The sequence below is a fragment of the Pezoporus wallicus genome, unplaced genomic scaffold (assembly GCF_028554395.1).
Source record: "Pezoporus wallicus isolate ANWC-B61680 ecotype Strahan unplaced genomic scaffold, APGP_CSIRO_Pwel_v1 scaffold_3294, whole genome shotgun sequence".
Taxonomy (NCBI): Eukaryota; Metazoa; Chordata; class Aves; order Psittaciformes; family Psittacidae; genus Pezoporus; species Pezoporus wallicus.
This window is the reverse complement of record NW_026635478.1, coordinates 11,861,492-11,885,891: the sequence shown is the minus strand read 5'-3', so window position 1 is coordinate 11,885,891 and position 24,400 is coordinate 11,861,492. Positions and strand designations below refer to the sequence as shown.

Below are 24,400 nucleotides of genomic sequence, written 5' to 3'. Positions count from 1 at the left end.
AATGGTCCACATAGCCTTGCACAATTTTGGCATTAGGGTGACTGGTGCTGTGGCCAATGTGTGTGTACAAGCCGTGCCGAGGTGCTGGCCAGACACAGAAACCAGGCAGCTGCTCAGCTCCCGCTGCATCTATCCATCAGCCACCCACCTTTGGGAAACTGGCAGCTACTTCACATCCTGCAGATTTTTATCCCACTGTCAAGTTTGCTTTAAACTGGTCAATAGTGCATTATTATGGAGGAAGTGATAAGCAGACAGACAGACAACATGGTTTCATACGCCTTTGTTTCCTTTGGAAACCAGGCTAAAAATGACACAATGATGAACAGAGCTTAACTGAGAAGCATGTTACAGAAGAGAGCTGGTGGAGAGTGAAACAAATGTGTCCTATTGTTTTTTCTCATGTCTGAATACCGGCAACAGTATCTCAGACTATTTCTAGTGATTTGCTCACTTGACACAGAGCATCCAGATGTATGTCCTTACTGGTCTCGGTGAAAATTAACATCCTGGTAATTTTAAACCCTAAAAACCACTGGGGACTCCAGCAGGGCTCGGATGGTGTCCAATAGCATCTTAATCCCTTTTTTCTCCTTGCAACTTCTCCAAAGATAATAATGATGTGTTCTATTTAAATAAACAGAAGTACTGCTCTCAGTGCTCCTGACTACTATCAAAGCATTCATGTGAGTTCATGATCTTTGGGCTTCCTCACTGGAGAGGTATTCAAGAGGTCTAACAGAAAGAGAAAAACTAAAATACACAATATTGCAAAGAAAATTGTCAGCACAAATGAAAAACAAAATAAAAAAACTTTTTTTTTTCCTTTTTTTTTTTTTTTTCCCTTTTTTCCTTCCATGGGCAGAGCTCATGGAAGAATAATTTTTGTTTTGACAGTTCTGCTGAAAAATTTGAAAAGAAAGTGAAGGTAGGTTGAAGCAAAATGAAAACAAAACTCTGCCCCAACCTTTCTGTCATTGCAAGTCGGGTAGAAATGTTTTGGCTTCCCTTCTGGGCCATTCAGCCCCCTTGTTTAACTTTGACAGAAAACAAAGCATTACAATGTATTAGGATGAGGCCCATTTAAGAGTCACCAAAACATCTTCCCAGACTTGAAACTTTGAAATCCCATGGCACAAAAGAGTTCTTAAAAGTGGATATACTTTGAAGAGCTTAGCGGGCTAACCTGAAAACTATTCATAGATTTAGTTTGATTTTTGATTGAGTAGATACACAGTAGCAGAAGTACCTGAGATACGACTAAAACTACCACAAAACAAACATGAGTAGCTACAAGTTTTGCCATAGATTCCTCCAGTGCAGTTTTCTCTTTTAGGCAGCTGGCACAGGAGCTGTGGAGCTGTTAGAGCTCAGCATCACCAGGGTGCAGCAGGAGGGGACCATGCACGGCTGTGGCAGTGGGGTCAGCCCGAAGCATGAAGGCTCAGGCACATACACGTGGTATACATGGTCTGTGCAGTAGCTGGGAACATGGAGATGTTTTTTGCGCAGATCATTGCAGAGCTCAGGGTCCCTGGCCAAATGCAAAACCTGCAGAAATTCCTCATACGTGTGCTTTCTGTATCAGTGAAAACATATTAATTCCACATTTGGAATATTGTGGATTGTAGTTACTTCTGCTCAGGTCTTCAAATGAGAGTAGATGAGAGATGGAAGCAAATACACCTCCAATGGAATCTATTCCTAATGGTGATTTGCACTTCCATGGATCCCATCCCATGAAAAAGATTTATGGATTCTGGAAAATTACACTCCACAGTCCTTCCCTGATCAAAACAAATTACATTTGACAAAAGGAGAATATAAGATCCTCTATATCAAATGTTAGCAGAACAGGCTGGAATTGTTTGTTGATGATATATTCAGAATATACAACTTTGTGGAATGGTCTACAGTACAAACAGGAAACCTCCTGTCCCAGTAAGTTCTTCTCTGCTCCTTTGGCCGCCACCACTCAGCCTAAGTCCGTCACCACCACTCCCCACAGTCTCAGCTGCAAAAGGCAGTGATTAACTTCGTATCATTCACTCTGTGCAGACAGTCATAGGTCAGGCATGTTGAAGGGCATGGTTTTGAAAGTTTGAAAGGGGCTTGGCTGAGTGCTGTACCTAAGCCTATTTAATTCCAAACGGGAAGTAGGTATCTGACTTCTGTTTCCCAGAAAATTCTTGGTCATGCATCATCTATTTACGTTTCCAGATGTAAAACTATCCATGTAAATTATGCTTATTGAGATAAAAATTGAGTCTTTTGGGTATGTTGGTGCTTTGACAATACAGCCAGTAGATGACATTCCCTAGGCCAAGTGGAACACCCAAGAAATCCTGGTTTTGAGAAGCACATATAACATGCTCATCATTGTCTCAGACCCCTCCACATAAGTGGCTAGCTCTCATGCATGCACAGTTTGAAAATGCCCCCTCCCTGTCTCCTGACTTGGATTCATTTATGCAGCAAGAACTCCCTCTCTTCCCATGCATGCAGCTACTTCATATAGGAACGTCTATGTGTTCTGCCCAGCTGTATGTGTTTGAGTATGTTGCCAGACAGAACCATTCCAATGAAATCATTGGACTGTTATTTGGAGGACTAAAATTTCACCCACTTCATAATTTATTTTACTCTCTCCAGAGCCAGTCCATCACTTACCCACTGGAATGCATTGCCAGCTGTCAGAGCACACTAATACTCATTGGCTAGCCAAACTTCAAAGTCTGGTAAGCTGTCCAAGTGGTGGTGGTGGTGGGGGGGAAATTGGCTGATGAGTTCTTCACAGCAGCTCACTTGCTTGCTAACCAGGCATACACAAATTCCTGTTTCCCGTACACTGCAGCAGCCAAACAAGAGCAGAAAACCTGCCTGCTGTGCTCTCACCTCTTTCAGACAGCACGCCTGAGTCTCTCACAGGACTGTGGGAATGGGAGCAACTTCAAGCTTTTGCGTCTCTGTGATGATGGAGGTGGGGTGGTTTCTCTATTAAATGTAGTGTTCTGTCTCATCTAGAGAGAGACTTAACCTGACACAGAGAGGAAGCAATCCCAGCAGTGGGCAAGTACAAATGGGAAAGAAAAAGAAACTGTCTCAAAGTCAGCAAAAAGAGAGTTTTGGTGATTGCAATCTCAGTTTTCCAATCACCTTCAGCTTTATTTGGCCCTGTGGCCTCTGTGCCATTTTAGAGGTTTTGCTACCATCCTTGTTTTACAAAGTAGGGTTTCTTAACCTATTCTGCTTGATAGGTTGCAGAGGTGGTTGTAATGGTGGTGGCACACAGGGTTTTCTCTCTGTGCATGGATTTTCCTTCCAGCATCCTGGGAACCTGGTTTACGAGCAACAGAAGGATTTGGAAATCAATGTCATTAATACGTAGGCATGAAGAATTTGTAACGAAGTTATTACCAAAGCTGAGAGGGACATAGAGGGTTTTGCTTGTAGCTCTTATGTCTGCAGGGAAGGGCAGGATTTGAAACCTTTGTGGATCACCACGCTAGGCTTGGTGAGAAGAAAGATAGGAAGGAGGGAAGAGGAAGGGTGTTTGGAGAAAAGGCTGTATCCTCTCAGAAGCTGGAGGACATTTGCACTGGGTCCTTGGTGTGCCACCTTTGCCAACACACTGTTAAAGCAAGTTGGGTGCTCATCCTTCAATCACTTTCTGCTCTGGATAAATTTGGTCAAAATCAGGCATTCCTGCTGTAACCCCAAGAGCTTTGATCTTACCTCAACTGTATTTTCATGAGGAGGGTGATAGAAAACTGTTGTCCTTCCTTTAGCGATTTTCAGAAGATTAATGGTAACTGCTCACCACCTCATTTATTTGCAAGTGTAGCATAAAGAGAGCCCTGGTTTCATCAAAGGAATTGGCAACAGGTTATATGTTACACATAATCTCCACCAGCTGCAAATGCAGCTATCTGATATCTTATACTTCAGTTATGAGATGATATCTGTCTTCCTCCTTTACGGTTTTTGTTAGAAATTAATATTTCTGAGTAACTTTCTAAAAAAGTAAAAAAGAGAAAAATGAACCCACTTCCTGCCCCCCCCCCCCCGCCATTTTCTGCTGTATGCTCATTGCCCTTTTGACCATCACTTTCTAGTTCCTTTGTGTAGCCCTCCCACTCAGTCCCTTCTGCAGCTTGATGAAAGACTTATTTCCAGGCTGAAGCTTTCTAAATTGTATTCATTAGCAATTAAACATAAATCACAGAAGAGTTTGAGTTGGAAGGGACCTTAAAGATCATTCAGTTGCAACCCCCTGCCATGAGCAGGAGCACCTTCCGCTAGATAGGTGGTAAATCTCTGAGCTTGTTTTGTTGATTTTCTGTGAAATAAAACATACACTGGACTTTGGTGGCTCTTGTCTGAGCCACCAAAGGGTGTTATCAAAATGTCAAAACATTATATCAGGTGGCTGAATTTCTTGAAATTGTATTAATCTCCATATACTTGCTTCGGTTTATGTATGTCATCAAAAACTGTGTTTACATTTTTGTCTCTTTCAAGTTGTCCTTGGTGCTTTTCTTTTGGGAAGGAAGGAGTGAAGCAAGAAAGCAAGGAAGGAAGGAAGGAAGGGAAGGAGGAAACAGCATCCCTTCCTTTCGAACTAGAGACCACATTAGCTTGGGGGCAGCTGTGTTTCTCAAAGCCTGGCTTCATTTCTGCAAACCAGAGCACCGAATGGATCAGCTAACACAGGCAGAGGCTTGTTCCGGTGATGGCTCTTTTAGGGGCTGTCTTGAAAAGTGGTGTCTATTTTTAATATCACTGCACACCTGTGCCCTTGAGGCTTATTTTCCACTTGCAAAAGGGAAGCAAAGAGCAGAGCAGTGGATACAGGTTCATTTTGGGGGAGAGGGAATGCACATCAAGGGGACCAGTCAGTATGGGCTGATCAAGGGGTGCAATTTTGTTTGCCCTCTAATTAACCTTGATGAAAAATGTTGGTTTTGCTTATTTTGAAGACAATTTAATTCTTTCTTCACAGGCTGTGAATGTCTCTAGTCCATTTAAAAACACCTTAGTGCAACTTAGTTTTTCTGGCTCAGTTGTACCTTAGCCACTGAAGGATGCAGGACAGAGATTTTGCATGCAGTGCTTGGTCAGAGGCTCCAGAGCTGTTCCTGCCTGTCATTGTCCTGATGTTAACAGAAGATAGGAGAAAGTGAAGGTTATAGGCACGGATGAATCATTTAATTTCCTCTTTAGTCCCTGTCCTATGCTTCAAACACTGGGAAACACCCAGAACAGCAGAAAAACACTGGGGAGGAGGGTTCCTATATTCCCCAGAAATTTTAGATACAAAGCCAGTAGCAAAGTTTTCTTGCATGGGTCCTACCAGCCAGTCCCTACTTAGACGTAACAGTCCTGCAAGAGACACATGTATATTAAGTCCACAAGGGAACAGTCTCTGATGGTGACTGCTGATACTCCCTGTGACTTCTTCACCTTCAGCATACCACACTTGCATTTCAAAAGCCTGAACAGGGAACCCATAGTCAACCAATCCTACCACAAGCAGAGGCAGTACAGAGTTATGTCTAAATCATGCCCCTCACACCCCCAAAAATGTATCGAGAAAACATTCAGATCAGCTAGTTATTTAATTTTATTCATTTAAAGTACTTTTGCTGAAGATTTGTACTGCTCTGCTCCAAAATATGCATGTTGGAATTGATCATTGTGCAAATGGACTATGGATGAAGACAGACCAACCTTTTGTTTTGGCATAGAAAATTACTACATGTGCTATGGCAGTATGAATTTGCACTGTTGTGTTTTCTGAAATCTTGCACACCCATTGAATTGCATACAAAGTTGCATTTTTCAAATTATTTGACAAATGCAAGGATTTATTTTTACCATGCCCTGGAAATCAAAATTACATTCCAGTTTTACAGAATGACACTCTCTATATCCTTTTGACTCTCCTAAACATAATCTGTTCAGTATCAGGCTTTTAATTCTTCATTGGGAAATAGCCATTTGGCTGATACAGTCCTGAGAATGTCTGGACAACTGTCTGGATAATTTCAGCCTGAAATTGCTCTGAGAGCTATTTGCAGCTCAGTCAGAAAGATTTCAGTCTGCACTCAGACACTCTGGATCATCAGAACACAATAAGAGCAAATGGGCCCCACTTTCTGACAGATCTATTAAGTCATGGAGCAGTGGTCATTTGGATGGTCTTTTCATGGAAACTGGAGAACTGCAGTGTGTCTAAAGCTACACCGGAGCTATACAGTAACTGAGGGACTCAACTGCCTTTTTCCTGCCTCCACAGTATCTGTCAGAGAGCAGCTTTGGGAGTTTATTAGTTAAGGGCAAGCATAGAGCTTTAACACAAAGTGTGTCTGTCACTTCTGTCTTCCTCACACCTTCCAGAAGGGCTTGCACACAATTTGAGTATTTGCCTTACATAGGATACCTCTCGGAGGATGAATACCACAGGGATATGGGAAGCTTTCTATGCTTTTTTCTTTATTTTTCTTTTAATCTTGGGATTAACCGTCATGCACACATGGCATTTCAGATCTCATTGATTAGCAGCTGGCAAGCAATTTGCTACGTGACAAGGAATAGCTAGTCAATCAGCACCACTGAAGGAAATGCATTTCATCTTGCAGCTCTAAAATGTCATGTCTGTTGACATTTACATTTCAGCTTTTAAAAATCATTCACAGGCACAGTCTTGGGAGGGCTTTTTCGTTCACTGCTGGGTTTGAGTGGGAGAATTTGCTACTCAAGTGCTCTCTCCATACAGCCATGACCATTTAGGAAGTTTGTCTGCAAAAGATGGAACAGGCATGGGATCTGGTTCTCCCTGCTCCACTTAGGAGCTTGAGTGCTTCTTACGTTTCTAGCTGAAGAAGGGCTGCTTTGCTTTTCCAAGGTTTCACACAGCCTCAGCACAGTCTTACAAGAACTTCTCAATCCCCTATCCCTCCTTTCAGAAGAGGCAATGGCAATGATTAATCAAGTATATATGGTTATTATAATTAATTCTTAGTGTGTGTAGAGGTATTCCACTGACTTTCTTCCCTTTGATTCCTACTGATTGAAACTGGCATACAATTTAGTTTAGACTGTAGTTTTCATTTATTCTTAGCTGGAAACAATTTGAAGGAAACAAAGAAGAAAGTGTGAGAAGCGTGTTAATTAATGAGACAATGGGAAGAGTGATACAATAGAGAAAAGGACCTGGAAGTAATCTTCCGTAGTTTACACGCAGTTAACGATTCCCTTGGGAATCAGTTAGGAGCCTGCAAATAACATGGGTTTTGTCATTTACATGTCTCCCGTATGGACTATTTACATAATTTGTCGCTACAGTTTTCCCTTCTCTCATAAAATATTTTGCAGTTGCTGGTGTATGTTGTGTCTGGTTGTAATTACTTGATTTCCATATTGCATTAGGCAATGATGTGAATGTTTCCCTGGTCTTGCCTCATGTTGATGTGCAAGTTGTGAAGTGTTGGTATTTTGAACTGAATTCATAAGCCTCTGTAGATTTTTCAAAGGCATCTTTTGGTCCAGAAATGAAAAAAGGGAGGATGTGGGAGTAATTGGCTAATCACGGAATGAAACTATTCATAATTGTTAAAACCTTACCAGTGCCATGGTTTGCTTCTCTTATCTGAACAATGTGAAGTTCTCTTCAGTGCCTTTTCTCAGAAAGAACGTAAAACATAACATTAAGGGAGAGAGAGAGGTTTGCTTTGAGATGATGAGATGGAACAAAAATATAGCGGATGTAGCACAAAAGAAATTTTCAAAAGCATGTTTTTTTTAAAAAACCCAGTCTACTGGAAATTAATTTCAGCTCAGTGAAATTTATACATGTCCAAGAGAAAGAACAATAAAAGAGGATGAAAAATACGTTCCTGCACACATCCTTTTGCTTTCTAAAGGAGGGAGGTGGGGAGAGCAGAGAGTGAGGAGAAAGGAAACCTGAAGCGGAAACTTGACATTTTTTCATTTCCACACTGAAACAGCCTTTAAAGTTTGTTTTTTTTTCCTTTTTAGTACTAATGACTATTATGTTTTATTTCACCTCAGAATGCTCATTTGAATTAAAATGATACAAACGATACAAAACTCTGTCAGGGGACATATACAAGCATCTTTACTATTCTGCAGTGCAGACTTTTAATTTTTTTAAATGCATTGTGACTTTAAGATCTCAAAATTTGACACAATATTGTGCTTGTGGTAAATTCCCTTCATTATACACAATAGTGGTAGCGAATGGAGCTCAAGCTCCTGCAGGGCCCTTCCTGTGTCGCCAGTGCTCTGACCAAGAGGAGTCCAGAAGACTTTGGGGTAAATGTGTACCCTATTGTGTTTCATTATTTAGGTTCTTGTATATGAGCTAATAATTAATGCCCCACTCTTGCAAAAATTTATGTAAACCCATAACTTTACCCTGTGAGTAATCCCATTACTACCACATCACTCTGCTGCACGGAGGGAACCTTCCCAGAAATGCTGCAAGTGCGGTAATGGAAATGTTATTTCAAAGTTAATTATCCTGGCACTAAAAAGAAAAATAAAGGGAAAGAGTATCAGAGAGAAATTCTTGCAGAACTTGAAGCATTAGAGTGAAATTTCATTCCCACTGATTAAGAGGAGATGTCACAAATCATGCATTGCTTGAAGTGCTAAGGTTTTACACTTGATCTTTGTAGGCAGGTAGTCATTTGTAACCAAACAGTTCTGCTGTGCCTTTGTATTTGAGAACTACATCTTGAGCACGGATTGTTGCTTCAGAATGAACACTGACTTATGTTGGTATATGCTCCATGGATACAACAGGGAAAAACACAGTTTAAAACCTTCTATCTTTCTGGGGTTTTATTATGGAAGATCAAAAACTTCTCTGGTGTCACATTCTGCCTTGGTTTACACTCTGTAATCTTATCAGCTTCAGCGGGACTGTCTGAGGTGTAGGTCATGACAGGGTGTTGGCTTTTTTTTCCTAGCCCCTGCTGGTTCAGAGAAAGCTCTCCCATCTCAAGGGAATATGTTGCCCCGTCAAATACAGAGCCATCTCTGGAGCCTTCAGGATGGGAAAGAAAAAAATTAATTAAACCTCATGTCTTTCATCTCAGGAAGGATGCTCTCTGTCTAGCACATAAGTCTCAATGTGAAGATGGAGGGAGAACTGGGCCTTTTTGTTGTCTGGCAAATAATATTTTATATATTTTATTATATATTTTATTGTCCTCTTCATAGTTCTGTAGATTTGGGGAAGTCTTCACTGTGACTGTGCAAATATTGAAAATTCAGCATGAACTGAATCATCCTCACAGGTGGCAACAGAATATTTTCAGCGTAGAGGGCGAGATATTACACTTGTATTCAGTCCGTGCAGTTGCTGGAAGGTTTGACTGAGGTTTGGCAAGCCACGTACTGAACCTTTACTTTTGATGTGGACGTTATACCATAATGGTGTTAACTTAGTCACATTCATTCACTCCCAGCATAGAGCAAAGAGAGTGCAGGCTTGATTTGTAGCACCTCCAAAGCCTTTTTGGCAGGCGCGGTGTTCTCGATCTCAGAACAGTCCCCAAAAGCTAACATGCTGTTCAGGTTTGGCATGCTGATGCGAATGTGGAACACCTTCTGACCGGGTTACTTTCCATAGTAGTTGGGTTATTGCATCAGAAGAAGTGTTTTGGAGAAGGGCAGTATTGTAGTAGGTGTCATCCCCTGCTGTGTGCCTTTTGGCAACTACAAAAGAAGTGAAAATGCTAGGCCACTCAAAAAAAGAAAGCAGGACTGGTACAGGCCACCTCCCAGTCTTTTCTCTCTCCACTTCAGCAACATGTGCATCCGAAACACTAGGAAATGCCAAACTCTTCGTATCACATGAAAGCTAGAAACATTATCACATCTATTCTGGATGTGGTTTAGGGAGAAAGTGAGGCAGGGAAAACAGGGAATGTATTAAGGAAGATGAGAACAGCCTTTGCACCTTCATTTTATTCTGTTTATTTTTATAGTCAATTACCAAAGAAATCCTGTCTCTGAAAACATAAAGGGGTGATCTGGACCTCAGTGAAAAGAAAGCAAGATCACTAACTTCATTTTGAAGCTGGACAGGAGGCATGTTCTGCTCCGGTTCTCTCAGCCCTGACCACTGCTGGGTTTGATGCTGCTCCCTCAGTTTCTGGGCAACCTCAGTATCCTTCATCCAGAATTCATAACAAAAACAGATACTGAGATCAGGCAGTCTGCTGCCTTAACCACGTCCTTGTGGATCTGGGCATTCATAACACCATGTTAAAAACAGCAAGGGCATCCTGCTCTTTTCCCCTGCTATTGAATTTTTCCTGCTCACTGGTAACAGACATTGAGGCAGATGATCTTTTTATAAGGTAATTTCTGCTCTGTGCCTCTTGCCAGCTTCATTGAGCCCTTTCATGTTATTAAAATGCAATTGAACAAGGGCAAGTTGTTAGTAATTTGTCATCTTCTCATCCAAATGAGCAGTCCAGCCTTTCATATCCATTACCATCTCTCTGTTGAGTAGCTGAGCTTTGCTGCACCATTCACTGTTCAGTGTATAACACAACCATATTTTTTCTTTCTCATCTTTCTCCTACCAATATCACTGACATTTTATTTTCCTTACGATGGTGTTGACAGAAAAAATACTATCCCTCCTTCTGCCCTCGCAACAATCCAGCCTTTCCCTTTCCTAAGCTTTTCTTCACCAGGATGGATTGGTAAACAAACTTCCTTTCTGGATTCTTCGGTATTTCTTTGTCTCTGTGCATCTTGAATTATAAAGAGCTGATTTATCACGTATTTACTGTAATCTGTCTGGGAAGTTTCTTTTCAATTCACTCTGTTCTCCTTCTTTACAGTAGACTTAATGTGACCCTACTGATTTGCCTGAATCCAAAGAGTTAGTTGCTTTCTGATGCTAATTCACAGCCTTGAATCAACTGTTGAGGATTATGGCGTGTCCTTTTTCACTGGACCATTTTACACTGTATTTTGTCATGTTGAAAGAGAGCAAGGCAGATTTGAAATAATAAACACAGTTAGCAATGACACAGCTGAAGAAGTAAACAAGGAACTCATTGATTTCGTAATAAATTTACCTTACTTATTTACCATACAGGGGAAAATGCATACATTTTGTTGACTTTCACTGGTGAGGCTTGATGGGTGAACCAAGACTATAAAAACAAGCCAACGTTTAGTAACTAAATTAATGTTCTTTAGTCACTTAATCTGTACAAAAAAAGGAGGTCACATGAAACTGAAGTATGCTCCTGTGTCATTAAAACAGGAGGAGCAATTTACAAAATTACATGTGCTAGATATTTATACATGTGTGACTTGATCCATAATCTGCTGATATCCTTGCAAATATTCCCATTGGTTCCAGCTGGATACCACCATGGCTTCACTTTTGTCAAGGCATGGAGAAATACACTTCCCTTGGGATAGAATTAAGAAAGGACATAGCTACTTAATATTTTTTTCTTTATTCTGCACTTTGTGCAAATCTAGATCTCAAAGTAAATCAGTATTTACCGATTTGGGAGTTTTAAGGTCAGGTATTTGTATATGTGCAATCGTGCATATGTGCACAGCATCTACCTTTGATTTCTTTAAGGAGACAAGTTCTGTGGAAACTTTATTTTATTAACTGAGTTATACATTCATGCACTTGGCTCACTGGATTAGCCTACGTGGCTATTTCTCATTTCAGATCTGAACAATGGCTTGTCGAAAGAGGAAACTGTATCACACCGTATCAATCAAAATCAAATGTCACCGAAAGTCACTCTGGGAAAACAATGGCTAGAAAGCAATGCCTGTAACCTGGGAAGGAGACCTAGAACTGTGAATGAAGAGTCTTGTTTATGTTTACAGCATAATATAAGGATGTAATGAAGATACTTGATTTTTATAAAGCTAGCAGCTAAAGACAATTAGGGAAGCAACAGACACAGAAGGAAAGGAATTCAAACAAATTGCTGCAGGCAGGGTTGGCCTCAGCTTGAGAGTTTATGTAATTGTTTCTTGTTAATGCCTGCAGTTTAGCAACATGACTAACTCTGTGACATTTCAAATGTCTTCCTGAGAAATTCACTCACATTGAGTTTATGGATAAGGATATGAATGCAGCTGCAGGAAAATGTACTACAAAGCTGAATCTTTAGACTTCTAAGTGAATTGATATTGAAAATGAACAAATTGAAAGGAGTGAGACTGTTTTCTGGCTTCTGGCAAGTTGACGTTTTTACTGTTTCAAGCAAAGTGACAAGTCAGTCAAATACCAACAAAGAAATAGTAGAGCTAACCAGAGAAAGTAAGGGTTCTCCTTAGGCAGATTAAACACTGACAAAAGCTAAGAGTAACTGCCTATTTACATTACTGATTTATCTGGGAGGTGAAGCCAAGGACATTTTACCCCCCAAGTCCCTGATCCTTACAAAAATAAATAATTCTATAGCATTTAACTGCATACTCTGCAGCCTCACTGACTCCAGTGGGACAACCTGTAGAGCATAAAACGGAGGACACACACAATTCCTTGGATCAGATTTAAATGAATTGCAATCTTGTTTTCAAATGGTCAGTAATGTCCCAGACAGCAAACATGCCTGTGCCCTCCTGTACAGGCCACATTTTTTCCATTCCGTTTACATTATCACTTGCTAAATTTATCACAGTGCTTCCCTAACATTGCATAGCTTTTCTGCCTGGGCATTTCAAATATAGCAGAGCACACACTCTGACTGGCTGGTCACACTTTCGAAGAGAGACTACCACCCTCTAGAGCCACAACTTGCCAGCAAGTGTCTTACAAGGCAGCTTTCGGGAAACATTCATCTGCAAAGTTGCAGGGTGTGTTTACTCCACGACAACTGAATGAAGGGACACAGATCCATGCTGTGTCCTTCCTGCTGTGTGCTTTGTCATGTAGTTCAGATGGTCGGCATCTCTTTTCACTTCCTGCATTTCAGCTGAGAATGAGGAAGGAAGGAGGATGCTTAACAGGGAAACAGCACTTTCAGAAGTAAGTGATACCCCTGTGAGTTAGGGTGACCCTTGAAAAATAGGGTAAAAACTCTTAGTTGCATACAAAGCCAGCGCTGCATGTACAGCAGATGCATTGGGACCAATTTATTGGAAAACATTAAATGACAGGAAGCCATTTGGGAGCATTCAGTTATACGTACATGCAGCTTGGCTTAATCAACACGGTGTCTTTATGAAGGCATTTGACTTTTACATCTGTGTACAGAGGATCCTCAGAGTCGGATTCAGGTGAGATTTGAACCCCAGAGTTGAGAATGAGAGATTATTTCCTGATCTCAGACTCCCATAGTCATTAGCATGCTCCAGTCCTGGAACAGCGGGATGAACCACTGCAAAGATAGGAGCCACTTCTTTGCCTGCGCTTGGTACCCAAGACAGTAACTTGAGAGTACAAATTGCTTCAGCCCTGTTGCCTTCTGATAAGCCAGAACAGCCATCTGAGAGCTAGCCTGGGCATGTTTTTTCTATTATATTCTAGTCTAGTCTAGCCTATATTCTGGGTATTCACCAGATATCATAAGTCTTTGTGTCAAGCATTCAGCAAAGATCTCTTCTGCAAATAGGCTTGTGAGAAATAAGTTTCTTCCTTTCTAAATACACTTGAAACAGTCCCACCAGTGGTGCACTAACAAGCTGTGTAATATTTGTTTGCATGCTACTTTACTCTTTAAAAGGCAATCAGAAAATATGACTGTTTACAAATATTTGGAGTCAGTAAAGTTGTGCCTGCCACAAGATTAAAGGTAGCTTTATCTTCAGTGTAGATGCTAATGTACACACCTTGGACCAGCAAGGTTGAGAGACAAGAGCCGTTAATTAATATATTAAGTATTTTTGAAGGATGGAAGTCAACATGCACTTTTCCCAGGGCCTCTTAGTATTTCCATTATTTAAAGAGCAAAAAGGAAACCAACACAGAGTTAGTCCATGATTTAATTAATTTTTGAACTGATTTAATTAATTTTCAAACTGAAGGCAGCAGCTATATTGCTTTGTGTCTGATGCGTCTTCCTTTTTTTCAACCCCTCTGCCTGTCTTTACCCTAAAAAACAAAGAAACAGAAAACACACACTTTTCAAGACCATATATTTTCAATATAAATGTTGCCATAAATATGTCTCACAATACTCTAACAGCTAGTGCTAGCCTTTTTCCATATAGCCAGAAAAGGGCAGAATGCAATTAAATCTCTTTTTAATGATGGGCAGCTGAAGTTAGGATGTGAGAGAATGACAAGAAAGTTGTTGATAACCAAGAGAATTTGATCTGTGAGAGGCTTCTTGCATGAAAAATAACGAGTAGTTTAGTATCAGTCTTCAAAAGGACTATGACGTGAGGCAGCAAATTCCTGAGAGAAGGAATACATGCAGGGTTTTTAGTAGACATAGACTGTACATCCTCTAATCTTCATCTACAGACTTAGAAGGACATATGCTATGTTCTTTTTGTGTACATGAAATGCCTTAGTTTTATTAAACACGTGCTATTAAGTACTATACTATATTTATACTAAATAGTGCAATTTGAGTTAACTTCAGTTCAGCTCTGAACAAAAACCACTCACACGAATGACAGCAAATACCCAAAATGCCTTTTCAGGGGGAAAGGATCAGGCCCTACTTTCACACTGCATACACTGGTTCAGTGTGTCAGGCACCACACTAGCCATTTTGTTACCATAACCTTGCTTGTTACCTTTTTAATTCTAACTGACAGATTTAGAAAATTATTACTTCTTCCTTAGAAGCGCAGGAGCATAAATCTGTAATCAGCTTGATGTCATATAATCTTGCTGGCCCTGTACTGGTGCTATGAGAAAACAACTACGAGTAGCAACTTCCACTGAACATGATGTCATGTTCAGCACTCAAGTTTGGGTTGACAGCTGGCAGCCCAGGGAGTCACACTTCACTCGGAGTTGGTACAGGAGATGATTTCCCAGCTCACGAGACCTGGTAGTATCTCCCACAACATCTCTGCGCTGGGGCAAATCAGGGTATGCATTGCCTTCATGTAATATCCCTCCCGCTTTCTGTAAAGTGGGAAATTCTAATAAGGATGTTGAAAACTAAGCTCTGGTGTATTCTGACCACAGAGAATACTTGCCATGCACTTCAGATGTGGCTTCAATGACTACACCAATACAGACAGAAGGCATGTGGATGCTGGTGAAACTGCCTTAAGCCGGTTGCAGTTATTCTTCTGATTTCACAATAGCGGCACAGCCTATCTGGCTCTCTGGTTTGCATCCAGTTTCCTTCTTTGTCATCAAGCATAAGGGCAAGCTCAGAATGACACAGGCAGTTGGAGATCAGATATGTGGTATTGTGAAAGCCTTGGTCATCAAACACACTTGTGCATTAGCCAGAAGCGTGATGTGGAGGTAGGGGTGAAGTTATTCAAGCTGTTCTCAGCACCTCGTGTACTCTCTGGGAAATGCTCCATCAGAAATTATTTTTAATGTTGTGACAGTTAAACTGAGGAGAAAAGAAATGAAAAAGTGTGCTACGTGAAATGCTCTTTATACTTTCCATGGCTGGTAAAGCTCCTCTACGTAAAAGAAAGTTATACTTATCTAATGCAAATAATGTGTGACGCAGAGAATTCTAGGCAATTTGAATCCTTAACATTCTCTTTCAGAGAGGAGAATAAAAACCTGAAAGCAGAAAGTCTTCTCTACGTGTATCTTTTCTATTTTATAATTAATGTTATTGTCACTTGCTCTAAGCTTTCTTTATGCTCTGTCATCTAGACAGTGCCATTATCTCTTTCCAGTGCCAGTTACTATGCAGTCTCTGGGCAGGGTAAGAAAAGAAAAGGCAAGAAAAATGGTGAATACATTAAAAGACAGTCTTACTGATTTAGATCAACCTTGAACTATGGTTGTTTGAAACGCCAGCAGCAGAAGTATATCCACCCCCTCGCATATGCAAGACTTTTCTTTGATATGTAGACCTATTGTTTTTTTCCCTGACAAATTTCATAAACACATGCATTTAATCACACAATACAAATCCAATAGTGCAATCACCTCTGTGACTTTTGCAGAGGCTTCCTGTATACTGAAGAGGAAGAATAAATAGCAAGTCAGCATGAACTACAGAGAGAGAGTTCCATCAAGGGTTTCTGGTGATGCTATAAACAAAATGAATCTCAAGTCACCAAAAACCTGTGCCAGAATCATAGCTCTATGCTTCAAATAAAACCTTGCAAAAAATTAACGTGCAAATGTAAAATTAATAGCGCTCATTTTGAAAGTGATGTAAGGCAGCACATCTTTAAAATGTGCCTGCCTGCTTCCCCATTCTTTAGTCTTCAGGAGGCTTTTTGTCAAGGGCATGTGCCTTGATTTTCCTAATACAAGCGAAAGCTGCCTGAATGCTCTCTGATTTGGATATGCATTTGTAAATGCTTTGACCAGTTTAAAATTCTGTTGGGTGGCTGGCCCTCTGATCCATACTCTCCAAATTATTTTAGGCCAGGCTGAATTCAGGACTATAATCACGGGGCAACACTAACAACTAACCCCTATCCATGGAGTTTTAATGGACACATTTTCTAAACATCATCCTATGTGTGTCCATTAAAACCCCACGGATAGGCGACATTTTCAGATATTTACAGCTTTCTTTGGACACAGTCAAGCAAAGAGGTAGGAGCCTGGACCAAGAGGGGAACTACAGCACTGAGAAGTGGCTGCAATGTACCAAGGTTTCCACCAAGGAAGAACTGAGCTGCCGCACCCCGACCTTGCCTAAGCCTGCTGCCTCACCCACAAAAGACAGCAAACCTGAGCAGTGTCCCTGGGAAGCCACATTATGGTCCAGTCGGTTGATTGCTTCTTTGACTGTGACTCATGAAACAGCCACATGCAAAACGCTTGTTTGTCCTCAAGTAGCCTCCAAGCACCATCTCTCTTTAAAAATTAATTCAGTCCAAACTGATGAATGGGGCTAGGTTGCTACCTCTACAAGAGAAAAATCGGTGGGGAAAGAAACACTAACAATTTTCTGCTTTGAAGCCTAAAATAACCCCTTTCATCCTCTAGCCTGATGTATTGTAAGTGACATCCTTTCCTTACATCAGCATCTGGAGACTATAATTATCCACATAATACAAGAGCTGGGGGAGTGTTTTTGTGATGCTTTGGGTTGAAGGATGCTTCGGAAGGCTAAACAGTGCTCACTAATAATAGGACCTCTAAGATGCTATATGTGTCTCTTTGTCCAAAGACCCCTTTTTTCTTCTGCCCTGAACCAATGGCAGGACACTGAGAAGCCAGTGCTCTGTCTTATCCTTCCCTCTCCTCTCTGCAGCTCTGGCTCCTGGAAATCCTGCCGTCCCACAGTTAATCAAGCTGCCCAATTTTTGTTGTGTCAGAGGGGCCTTTTCCTATTCACATTGTGAAGGGAAGCCTGCTTTGTCCTTCTAGTTTCCAGTCTGCCCCAGGATCTGCAGAGGGGACCAGGCAGCAGGGAGGAGGTGAGAAAGGAAAGCTGGGCTTCCGACATGCAGAGGGAAAAGAAACGAGCTGGCTTTACACCCTTTCAGGCAGAGAGACCTCTGAGAAAGAGAAAGAGGGTTTGTCAGCCCCCTGCCTGGACTGTGAGGGCAATAACAGCTCCTAGTTTTAATTTATTTTACCCATTGATTACCCATGGTGGCTTATGCAGAATGGCAGCTACAAAAGAGAAATTCTGAAGTCCACGGAGTTATTATCCCCTAAATCGTCTTCCCTTGTCTGATGTTTACAAACAGTCCATGGTGCCATTGACACAAGTATCACACTGACTTCAAGACTTTGCTGTGTATGTGAAATGTGAAAAAGGAAAGGAATTTGAAAGCCCCTGCTGTTACCTGAGTGCTTTCCATACTGAGCTGCTATTCATCACCTCCACATTCAAAGAGTTTACCCTTTGTAGAACCTCAGTGGTGCAAGCTTGCCAGAATTAAATTATTTAAACCCAAGCTTGCTGGAGCGTCTGCAGTTTGCACCTTTTGTCACATCCAGGGCTGCATAGCAGGTTGAAGTGTAGGAAGAAATGGCAGTGACATGGCCAGAATCAGAATAAGATTAATCCGGCTTCCAGTGGAGCAAGAAGCAGTGAGCTCCCAAGTTTTCTGCATTCTCAGATGCTACAGCAGTGAAGAACAGCTTTCCCTGAAACTGAACATCAGCAGCGATATGCATTTATTATGTCTGCTGTTGAGTCACAAATGTCTTTTGTATGGAAACAAGCAGGATGTGAGGATAGCTATTCAAGCAGAGTTTTCCCCCCTGTGGAATGGCCATAGGGTGCCTATACTATTCTGGGACAACAATCACTCTGTGTCCCCAATTCTGCATGCTATGGCTAAAGCAGAGAAGGAGGTTTGTCTTCTGGAGAACAGAGGAGCTGGTCAGCACTGAAGTCAAGGACAGGCCTGTATTGCGTCCTGGTTTCCTTATATAGTATCCTTGAGAATTTTAAAGAAATCAGGAGTGCAACATAAAACCCTGGGAAAATTAACAAGCAATTTCTGGAATGGCCAATTTTTACAGTGCTGGAATTGCCAATTTTTACAGTGCTGGAATTGCTACTGAGCAGGATATCAGTCAAATTAACTTCTTCTCCCCTCAGCCCCTGCACTTGCCAAGTTCCCAGATATTTTACCAAGAAAACAAGAATTGGGGCACATGAGTTTTTTTGTCTGGATTTTGTCTAAGCTAAAGACAGTAAGCAAACCTTCAGGGAAAATGAAGAGAAAAGTAAAATTGGCTCACCCTTCCCACTTACTGCTTTAATAGAAAGGTTTGCAAGGAAATGAAACTTCAGGAAACACCATTTAATCCCACAGCAAACAGTCATTCTGTTTTTTCCCATGGAATAGGGTAAGCAGAACACAGATTGGCCTCTAATAAATGAGAAAACAAACACACGAAGGAGCACATGGTCAGAAGTGACAAGGGCAAGAGTAGAACGATCCAGAAGAATAAATGAAACTGTGAAATTTAATAATAATATTCCCTAAAGATATTAAAAATTCTGTTCTGACTATTGCAGAGGCCCCTTGAATACACTGATCCAGAGCCTGAACTCCCTTCCATCAAAATTTCCACTGCTCCTACTGTTTCAACTTGCTCAGGATGAGGAAATCATCTTGAAATACAACTGGAAAGCACTTTAATAGCCATTCCCTCACGTTTGCTTTCAAGAGTACAAATCTGTGTTTTGAGAAGTTTAATTAAAGTTAACCACCTATGCAGAAATTATGGGCTTGCTTGTTTCAGCTCTCCCTAGGGGTATGTCCTTCCCAGCTGAATTAAGTTGCCACTGTGTTTCATTAATATGCATCTGATGCTTAATGAATTGGGGTGTTATTACCATTGGGTAGAGGTGGATTAAAATTGAGTCCAAAGCCTTTTCCTTCATTTTGTTAATTATACTCTGCATTCATTGCATGCAGATGAAATGATGAAAGACTCTCTGTTGTGCAGGATTTGGACATTTCACACTTGGAACATAAATTGGACTGATTACCCTTACAGCATTATTGTCACATTTGTGAATTTGGGTGTCAGGAAGCAGTAAGATGTGAACTGCCACATTCCCCATCTTTCAGCTCCTTGGAATGGGAGGGAAACCCCTTATTTGTATGATGTCCTCCAATTTCCTATCTAGATCATTTTGGCATACAAGACTTAAACCAGAGACAGATTTCCTTCTCCTCTCCCTTAATGTATAAACAGCCACTGTTCTGAAGCTTCGGAAACACTCAGAACATGTTTCTTGAAAGTAGCATCCGTTTCCATATTCCCATACTCCCTGGTTTCAAACAGAAAGCAAGGTGCCGAAATGCTGTAAGTGCCTTCTTTTTGCACAGTCTGCTGGGGAACTGAATGCAAGAAATCTCTTGAAATAGATCATTTCTCATAGAAATTACAGACTGTGACTTCCAGAGGTTACAGTTCATGGCTGATTTTCACCCTGGCAGAAAGTATTGAGTGCTTCGGATTTCTCACCTTTTAAGCTGACTGTTTTGGTCATAGTGTATAGAAAGTCTTTACTGGGGCAGACTGCTCTGTGGTAATGACAGATTCAGCCCTTGGTTGCTGAATCAGTTATACTGCAAGTGCATTGCTTCACATTTATATAGCACAGCAAAGTCCTTTCTCCATAACAACAGGACCTCAAGAAAATCCAGCACTGCACCAGAAGCCACATCAGAACTTAACAGTTAGCTCTTTAGCCTGTATTTTTCCAACATTCTTCTGTGTCTGTGTATGTACAAACAGGGTGAAGATTTACAGTATATAGGTTCACTTGCATCTTACAGTTAATACAGGCAAGCTGCTGAGGTATATTGAGTTCTGGCATTTCAAGAGAACAAATCAAAAAGAAACTTGTGGATGTCATAAAACATGAGTCTTTTGTGTGAAATATTTCTATTTTGGAGAAAGATATCAGTATATTTAGAGTAAAAGTTACGCTCTCAAAAATCTCCTGCAGATAACAAATGGGAAACTCGTGAGGAAAGTAAGCCTGGCATAAAACTGAACAAATTGGAGGCATCTCATGCATAAACTTGGAATCTGATTTTATTCGCCTCCTGTGGATGTGTGAAATACACTGACAGTTTGCTTAGTCAATGTCTTGTCTGGCTGATGGCTGCAGCAATGGCACATGAACGAGACTATGTAAAATAGGGGACTAAACTTATTCTTCAACTGTGCTCCAGTAAGGAGGACGATGTTGAAAGCAACAACATTTGCATTATGGGGCAGAGGTGGTATAAAAAATGACTGTTAACTTTACACACTGTGAAAACTTGGGATGTATTTAACAATTGCATTCCCATTTTGTGATAATGTGACTGTTACTATGTTCTTGACAGAAATAAGCTATAATTCCAGAAATAGGAAATAAGAAACAGAAACAAGCCAAATTCCCAAGTATCTCATAACCATTACCAGTATTGCACAACACATTGATTTCAGGGTAATTGCTCCTGGAAAAAGAGGCAAAGCCACTTTTTCCCACAAAGGTCTTTAAACAGATCTGGGAGGAAGCTGGGGAAAGAAAACTTGATGGGATCCGCGTACTCTTAGCACAAGCCCATAGAATCACAGAATCATAGAACAGTTAGGGTTGGAAAGGACCTTAAGATCATCTAGTTCCAACCTCCCTGCCATGGGCATTCATGTTTATATCACAACATGACTGGCCCTTAACAGCCACAGGCTTTGATCAGATGGGATCATTCTGCTTTTGGGGTGCAGTGGTACCGTCAATAGTGAGGAGACAGTCTAGCCATGGAAGTATGGAAGTCTTCTTGGAAGCTCCTTTATCATCCACCGAGATGAAACTGTTCACAGTAACAGAGGCCCAAAACACAAGTACATGATATTTTTCTTGATGAAACCACTCTCAGTTACCTTGCACACCAAGGCTGCACAGCACTTACGGGTCAGGGATAACGTGGGTACAAGGCAACTTCTTCCTATGAAAAAAAAACTGTGTAAGTAACTATAAAAAGCAACTCTGAGACAGGGCTCTCTAAGCAAGCAAGGTAGCAAGCTATCAATATTCTGTAAGTGTTTTGAATCATGTAGGGATTTGTATCTTCTGTGGGACAGCTGCCAAAATGGACACACACACCTCACCCAGGCTGACATATTCCTTGGAAGAGTCATGTACTTGATAAGCAGATGTCCTCTGATAAAAAGATGTTGAACAGCAAATGCCTTGTGCTGCCTCCAGAGGTGTCTCTCACTGTCAGCAGTGAGTGAGACCAGAGCTTGTGGGAATACTTGGCAGCGTGTTCAAAAATAAATGCTAACATTAGTTACAAAGATTTGAGTTGCAGTATTAAACACAGCGTTTGACTGGAGTGCCTGGAGTTGGAGCCATGGACAAAAGCCTTGGCATCTCCTGTTTATTTTCCCATTAAGAACAGTTTGTGGGCATACTTGCTCTATTGATGGTTGTGAATGTGTTGCTGCTTTGTAGAGAGAACACAGGTGTACACACTGTTCATTACAGAGGGGTGACATACAGTACACAGATGCTGTCCGTGACATTTCTTGACCATGGAAAGGTTCAGTGCTCCTGGAATGAGGCCACACGTGCAGGATACCAAAGCTATCCCAGTGCTCGAATGAGGAATCCAAACTTAAACGAATGTTTGCTAGTTCATTCACCTTTAATTAGTTTGTATCCAATAAAGCCATAATACACTGTAACTCATTGACCCAACATGAAAGGAAACATATTGGTTAATTGAGAGAAAGCAATGCAAAGCCTGTTCTTGTCTGCAGGAACTGGAGCTACTGCTCCCCCGAGCAGAACTGCACCCAGAAGGACTGCTGGGTTATCACCCAGCTAATCCCATACACCCTCTGGCCACAACGGCATCAAACAGCTTGTTGTGCCGGAACTCTTGAGCTTTGTGCCTCCTTCAGTGTATTTCCCTCTGCCCTCCCACACCCACCACAGATGCACACCAATCTCCACAGCCTCCATGTGTGCAAGACCCTGGGTACAAGCAAAACATGTTCTTGTTCCCTCTCTAATACCCTTCCTCCCCTAAGACTCCCTTTACCTCTCATTCTTCATCCCCACCTCTGCCATTCCCAGGATTTGGGAAGTGAGAAAGAGGGCTGAGCGTAAGGATTGCTGCATAGCCTGCACGGGTCTGGAGCAGCTGTCTTTTAATCTCCTGGCCTTGGAGGATTCATCCCGATATCCTGATTACAACTGCTTAGCTGTCAGCTTGGCTTGGCACTCACTGTGAATTTCAGTAGAGAAAGCTCTCTCTACAATTCACTTTTCCTAACAGCATGCAGAGCCCTTGGTTCAGGAGGGTCTGGTGGGATTTCTTGTCTCCCCGTGTTGCTGACCCTGCGGACAGCCAACAGAAAGCCTTTTCTCTGGTTTTAAAGGAAAAGCTCCTTTTCTAAATTGCCAAATATTTGAAAACATTTATTAAGAAACAAAACAATTAAAAAAAAACACAACAAAAAAAATTAACCTAATAAAACAAAAAGCAAAAAATTCAATTAAAACCTTTAGTTGCATACACCAGCTTTTGCAGTGGTAAAAGCATTGCTGGTTTTCTACTTCAGCTTAGAGATCTAAGCAGCTGAATACCTATAGAACTCCAGCTAGCCTTTGAATCTAAAATGACTGAAATAGCAGCAACGACACCCAGCTGGAAATTCAGCTAACTCAGAAATAGCACCACCAAACTCTAGCCCAGTTTGCTGTCTAGCTCTTCTCCAGCAAAATGGAACTGAAACTATTGCTACAACAGAAGAGTCCCTCTTCAATTTTGCTGCTGGAAATAGCAATTACCTTTCAAATACCTGCAAACACTCCTGAGAGTCCTTTGATGCTGAAAAGCCCAGTGATTTTCCAGGCCAAGCCAGCAAACCCTTGAGAATTTGAAGCTCATGAGTTTACTTAGGCTTCTTTTACATTTGTTCCCAACTCAAAGCCTCTTCATCTTTCATATGGAAGGATGTCAGTTTGGCCTGTTAACATATTCAAATTAGGAACTACCTTGCTTTCATTTTGATTGATATCATATAAATATCTTCATGTCAGGTAGTGTAGAGAGTGAAAGACACATTTTTTCCCATAAGGAAGACAAGGCTTGAAGATTCTTTCTTAGTATAATGTCTCTGCCCAAAATGGTATTAAATTGTTTGAATAGTGAATAAAATCTCTGCTGTAGAGGATGGAAAAAAGACCTGGACTAGGTCCATTACTTGAAAGAAAAGTTGCATTATACTCTTTTGGAGCAAAAAAGATATAATGATGTAGTGAAGGCTGGTTTGGGTAGTTTATTACACAGATACTTGATTACTTGTTTTCCCTTCTCTTTTTTTTTTCTCCTTTCCTCTTACTGATGCCTGAGTACACAGACTTCTTTATCCACATGCTGTTGCCCCACTTGTAAAGTGAGTCAGCTGGTCTTGTTTGTACCTGTACATTCTTACCAATATCTGACAGTGCATAGCATCAACCTTCATTAAAGTCCTAACTGCTGAACGGCAGTGCATATGTTCAGAATTCTTAGCAACATTACAGAAGTGAATAAAAACCAGCCAGTGGGGTGGTCTGTTGGCCTGAGAACATGCAGCACTTCCCCAGTCACTGGCATACACATACAAATTTAGACCCTAGACAAAAACAAGTTTATGTGGCAGAATTCCACCTTCATGCATGCAAAGTACATTTTAACAGCCTATGCTTCAGTTACCAGATATGCCTAGCAGCTGGATGCTGAAAGAGTGTGAAACTCAAACTCTACACAAAAGCCACAGGGGAGTACTCAA

The 24,400-nt window shown here is 41.1% G+C and overlaps 1 long non-coding RNA gene across 1 annotated transcript; it reads right to left on the bottom strand.

Moving 5' to 3' along the window:
- Positions 1-3,036: 3,036 nt before the first annotated feature.
- On the bottom strand, positions 3,037-14,000 carry LOC130609346 (uncharacterized). Its single transcript, XR_008974766.1, has 4 exons — positions 13,589-14,000; positions 12,920-13,004; positions 5,070-5,153; positions 3,037-3,337 (listed from the first exon to the last, which is right to left on the bottom strand). It is a non-coding gene; the product is annotated as an uncharacterized LOC130609346 (long non-coding RNA).
- Positions 14,001-24,400: the final 10,400 nt, after the last annotated feature.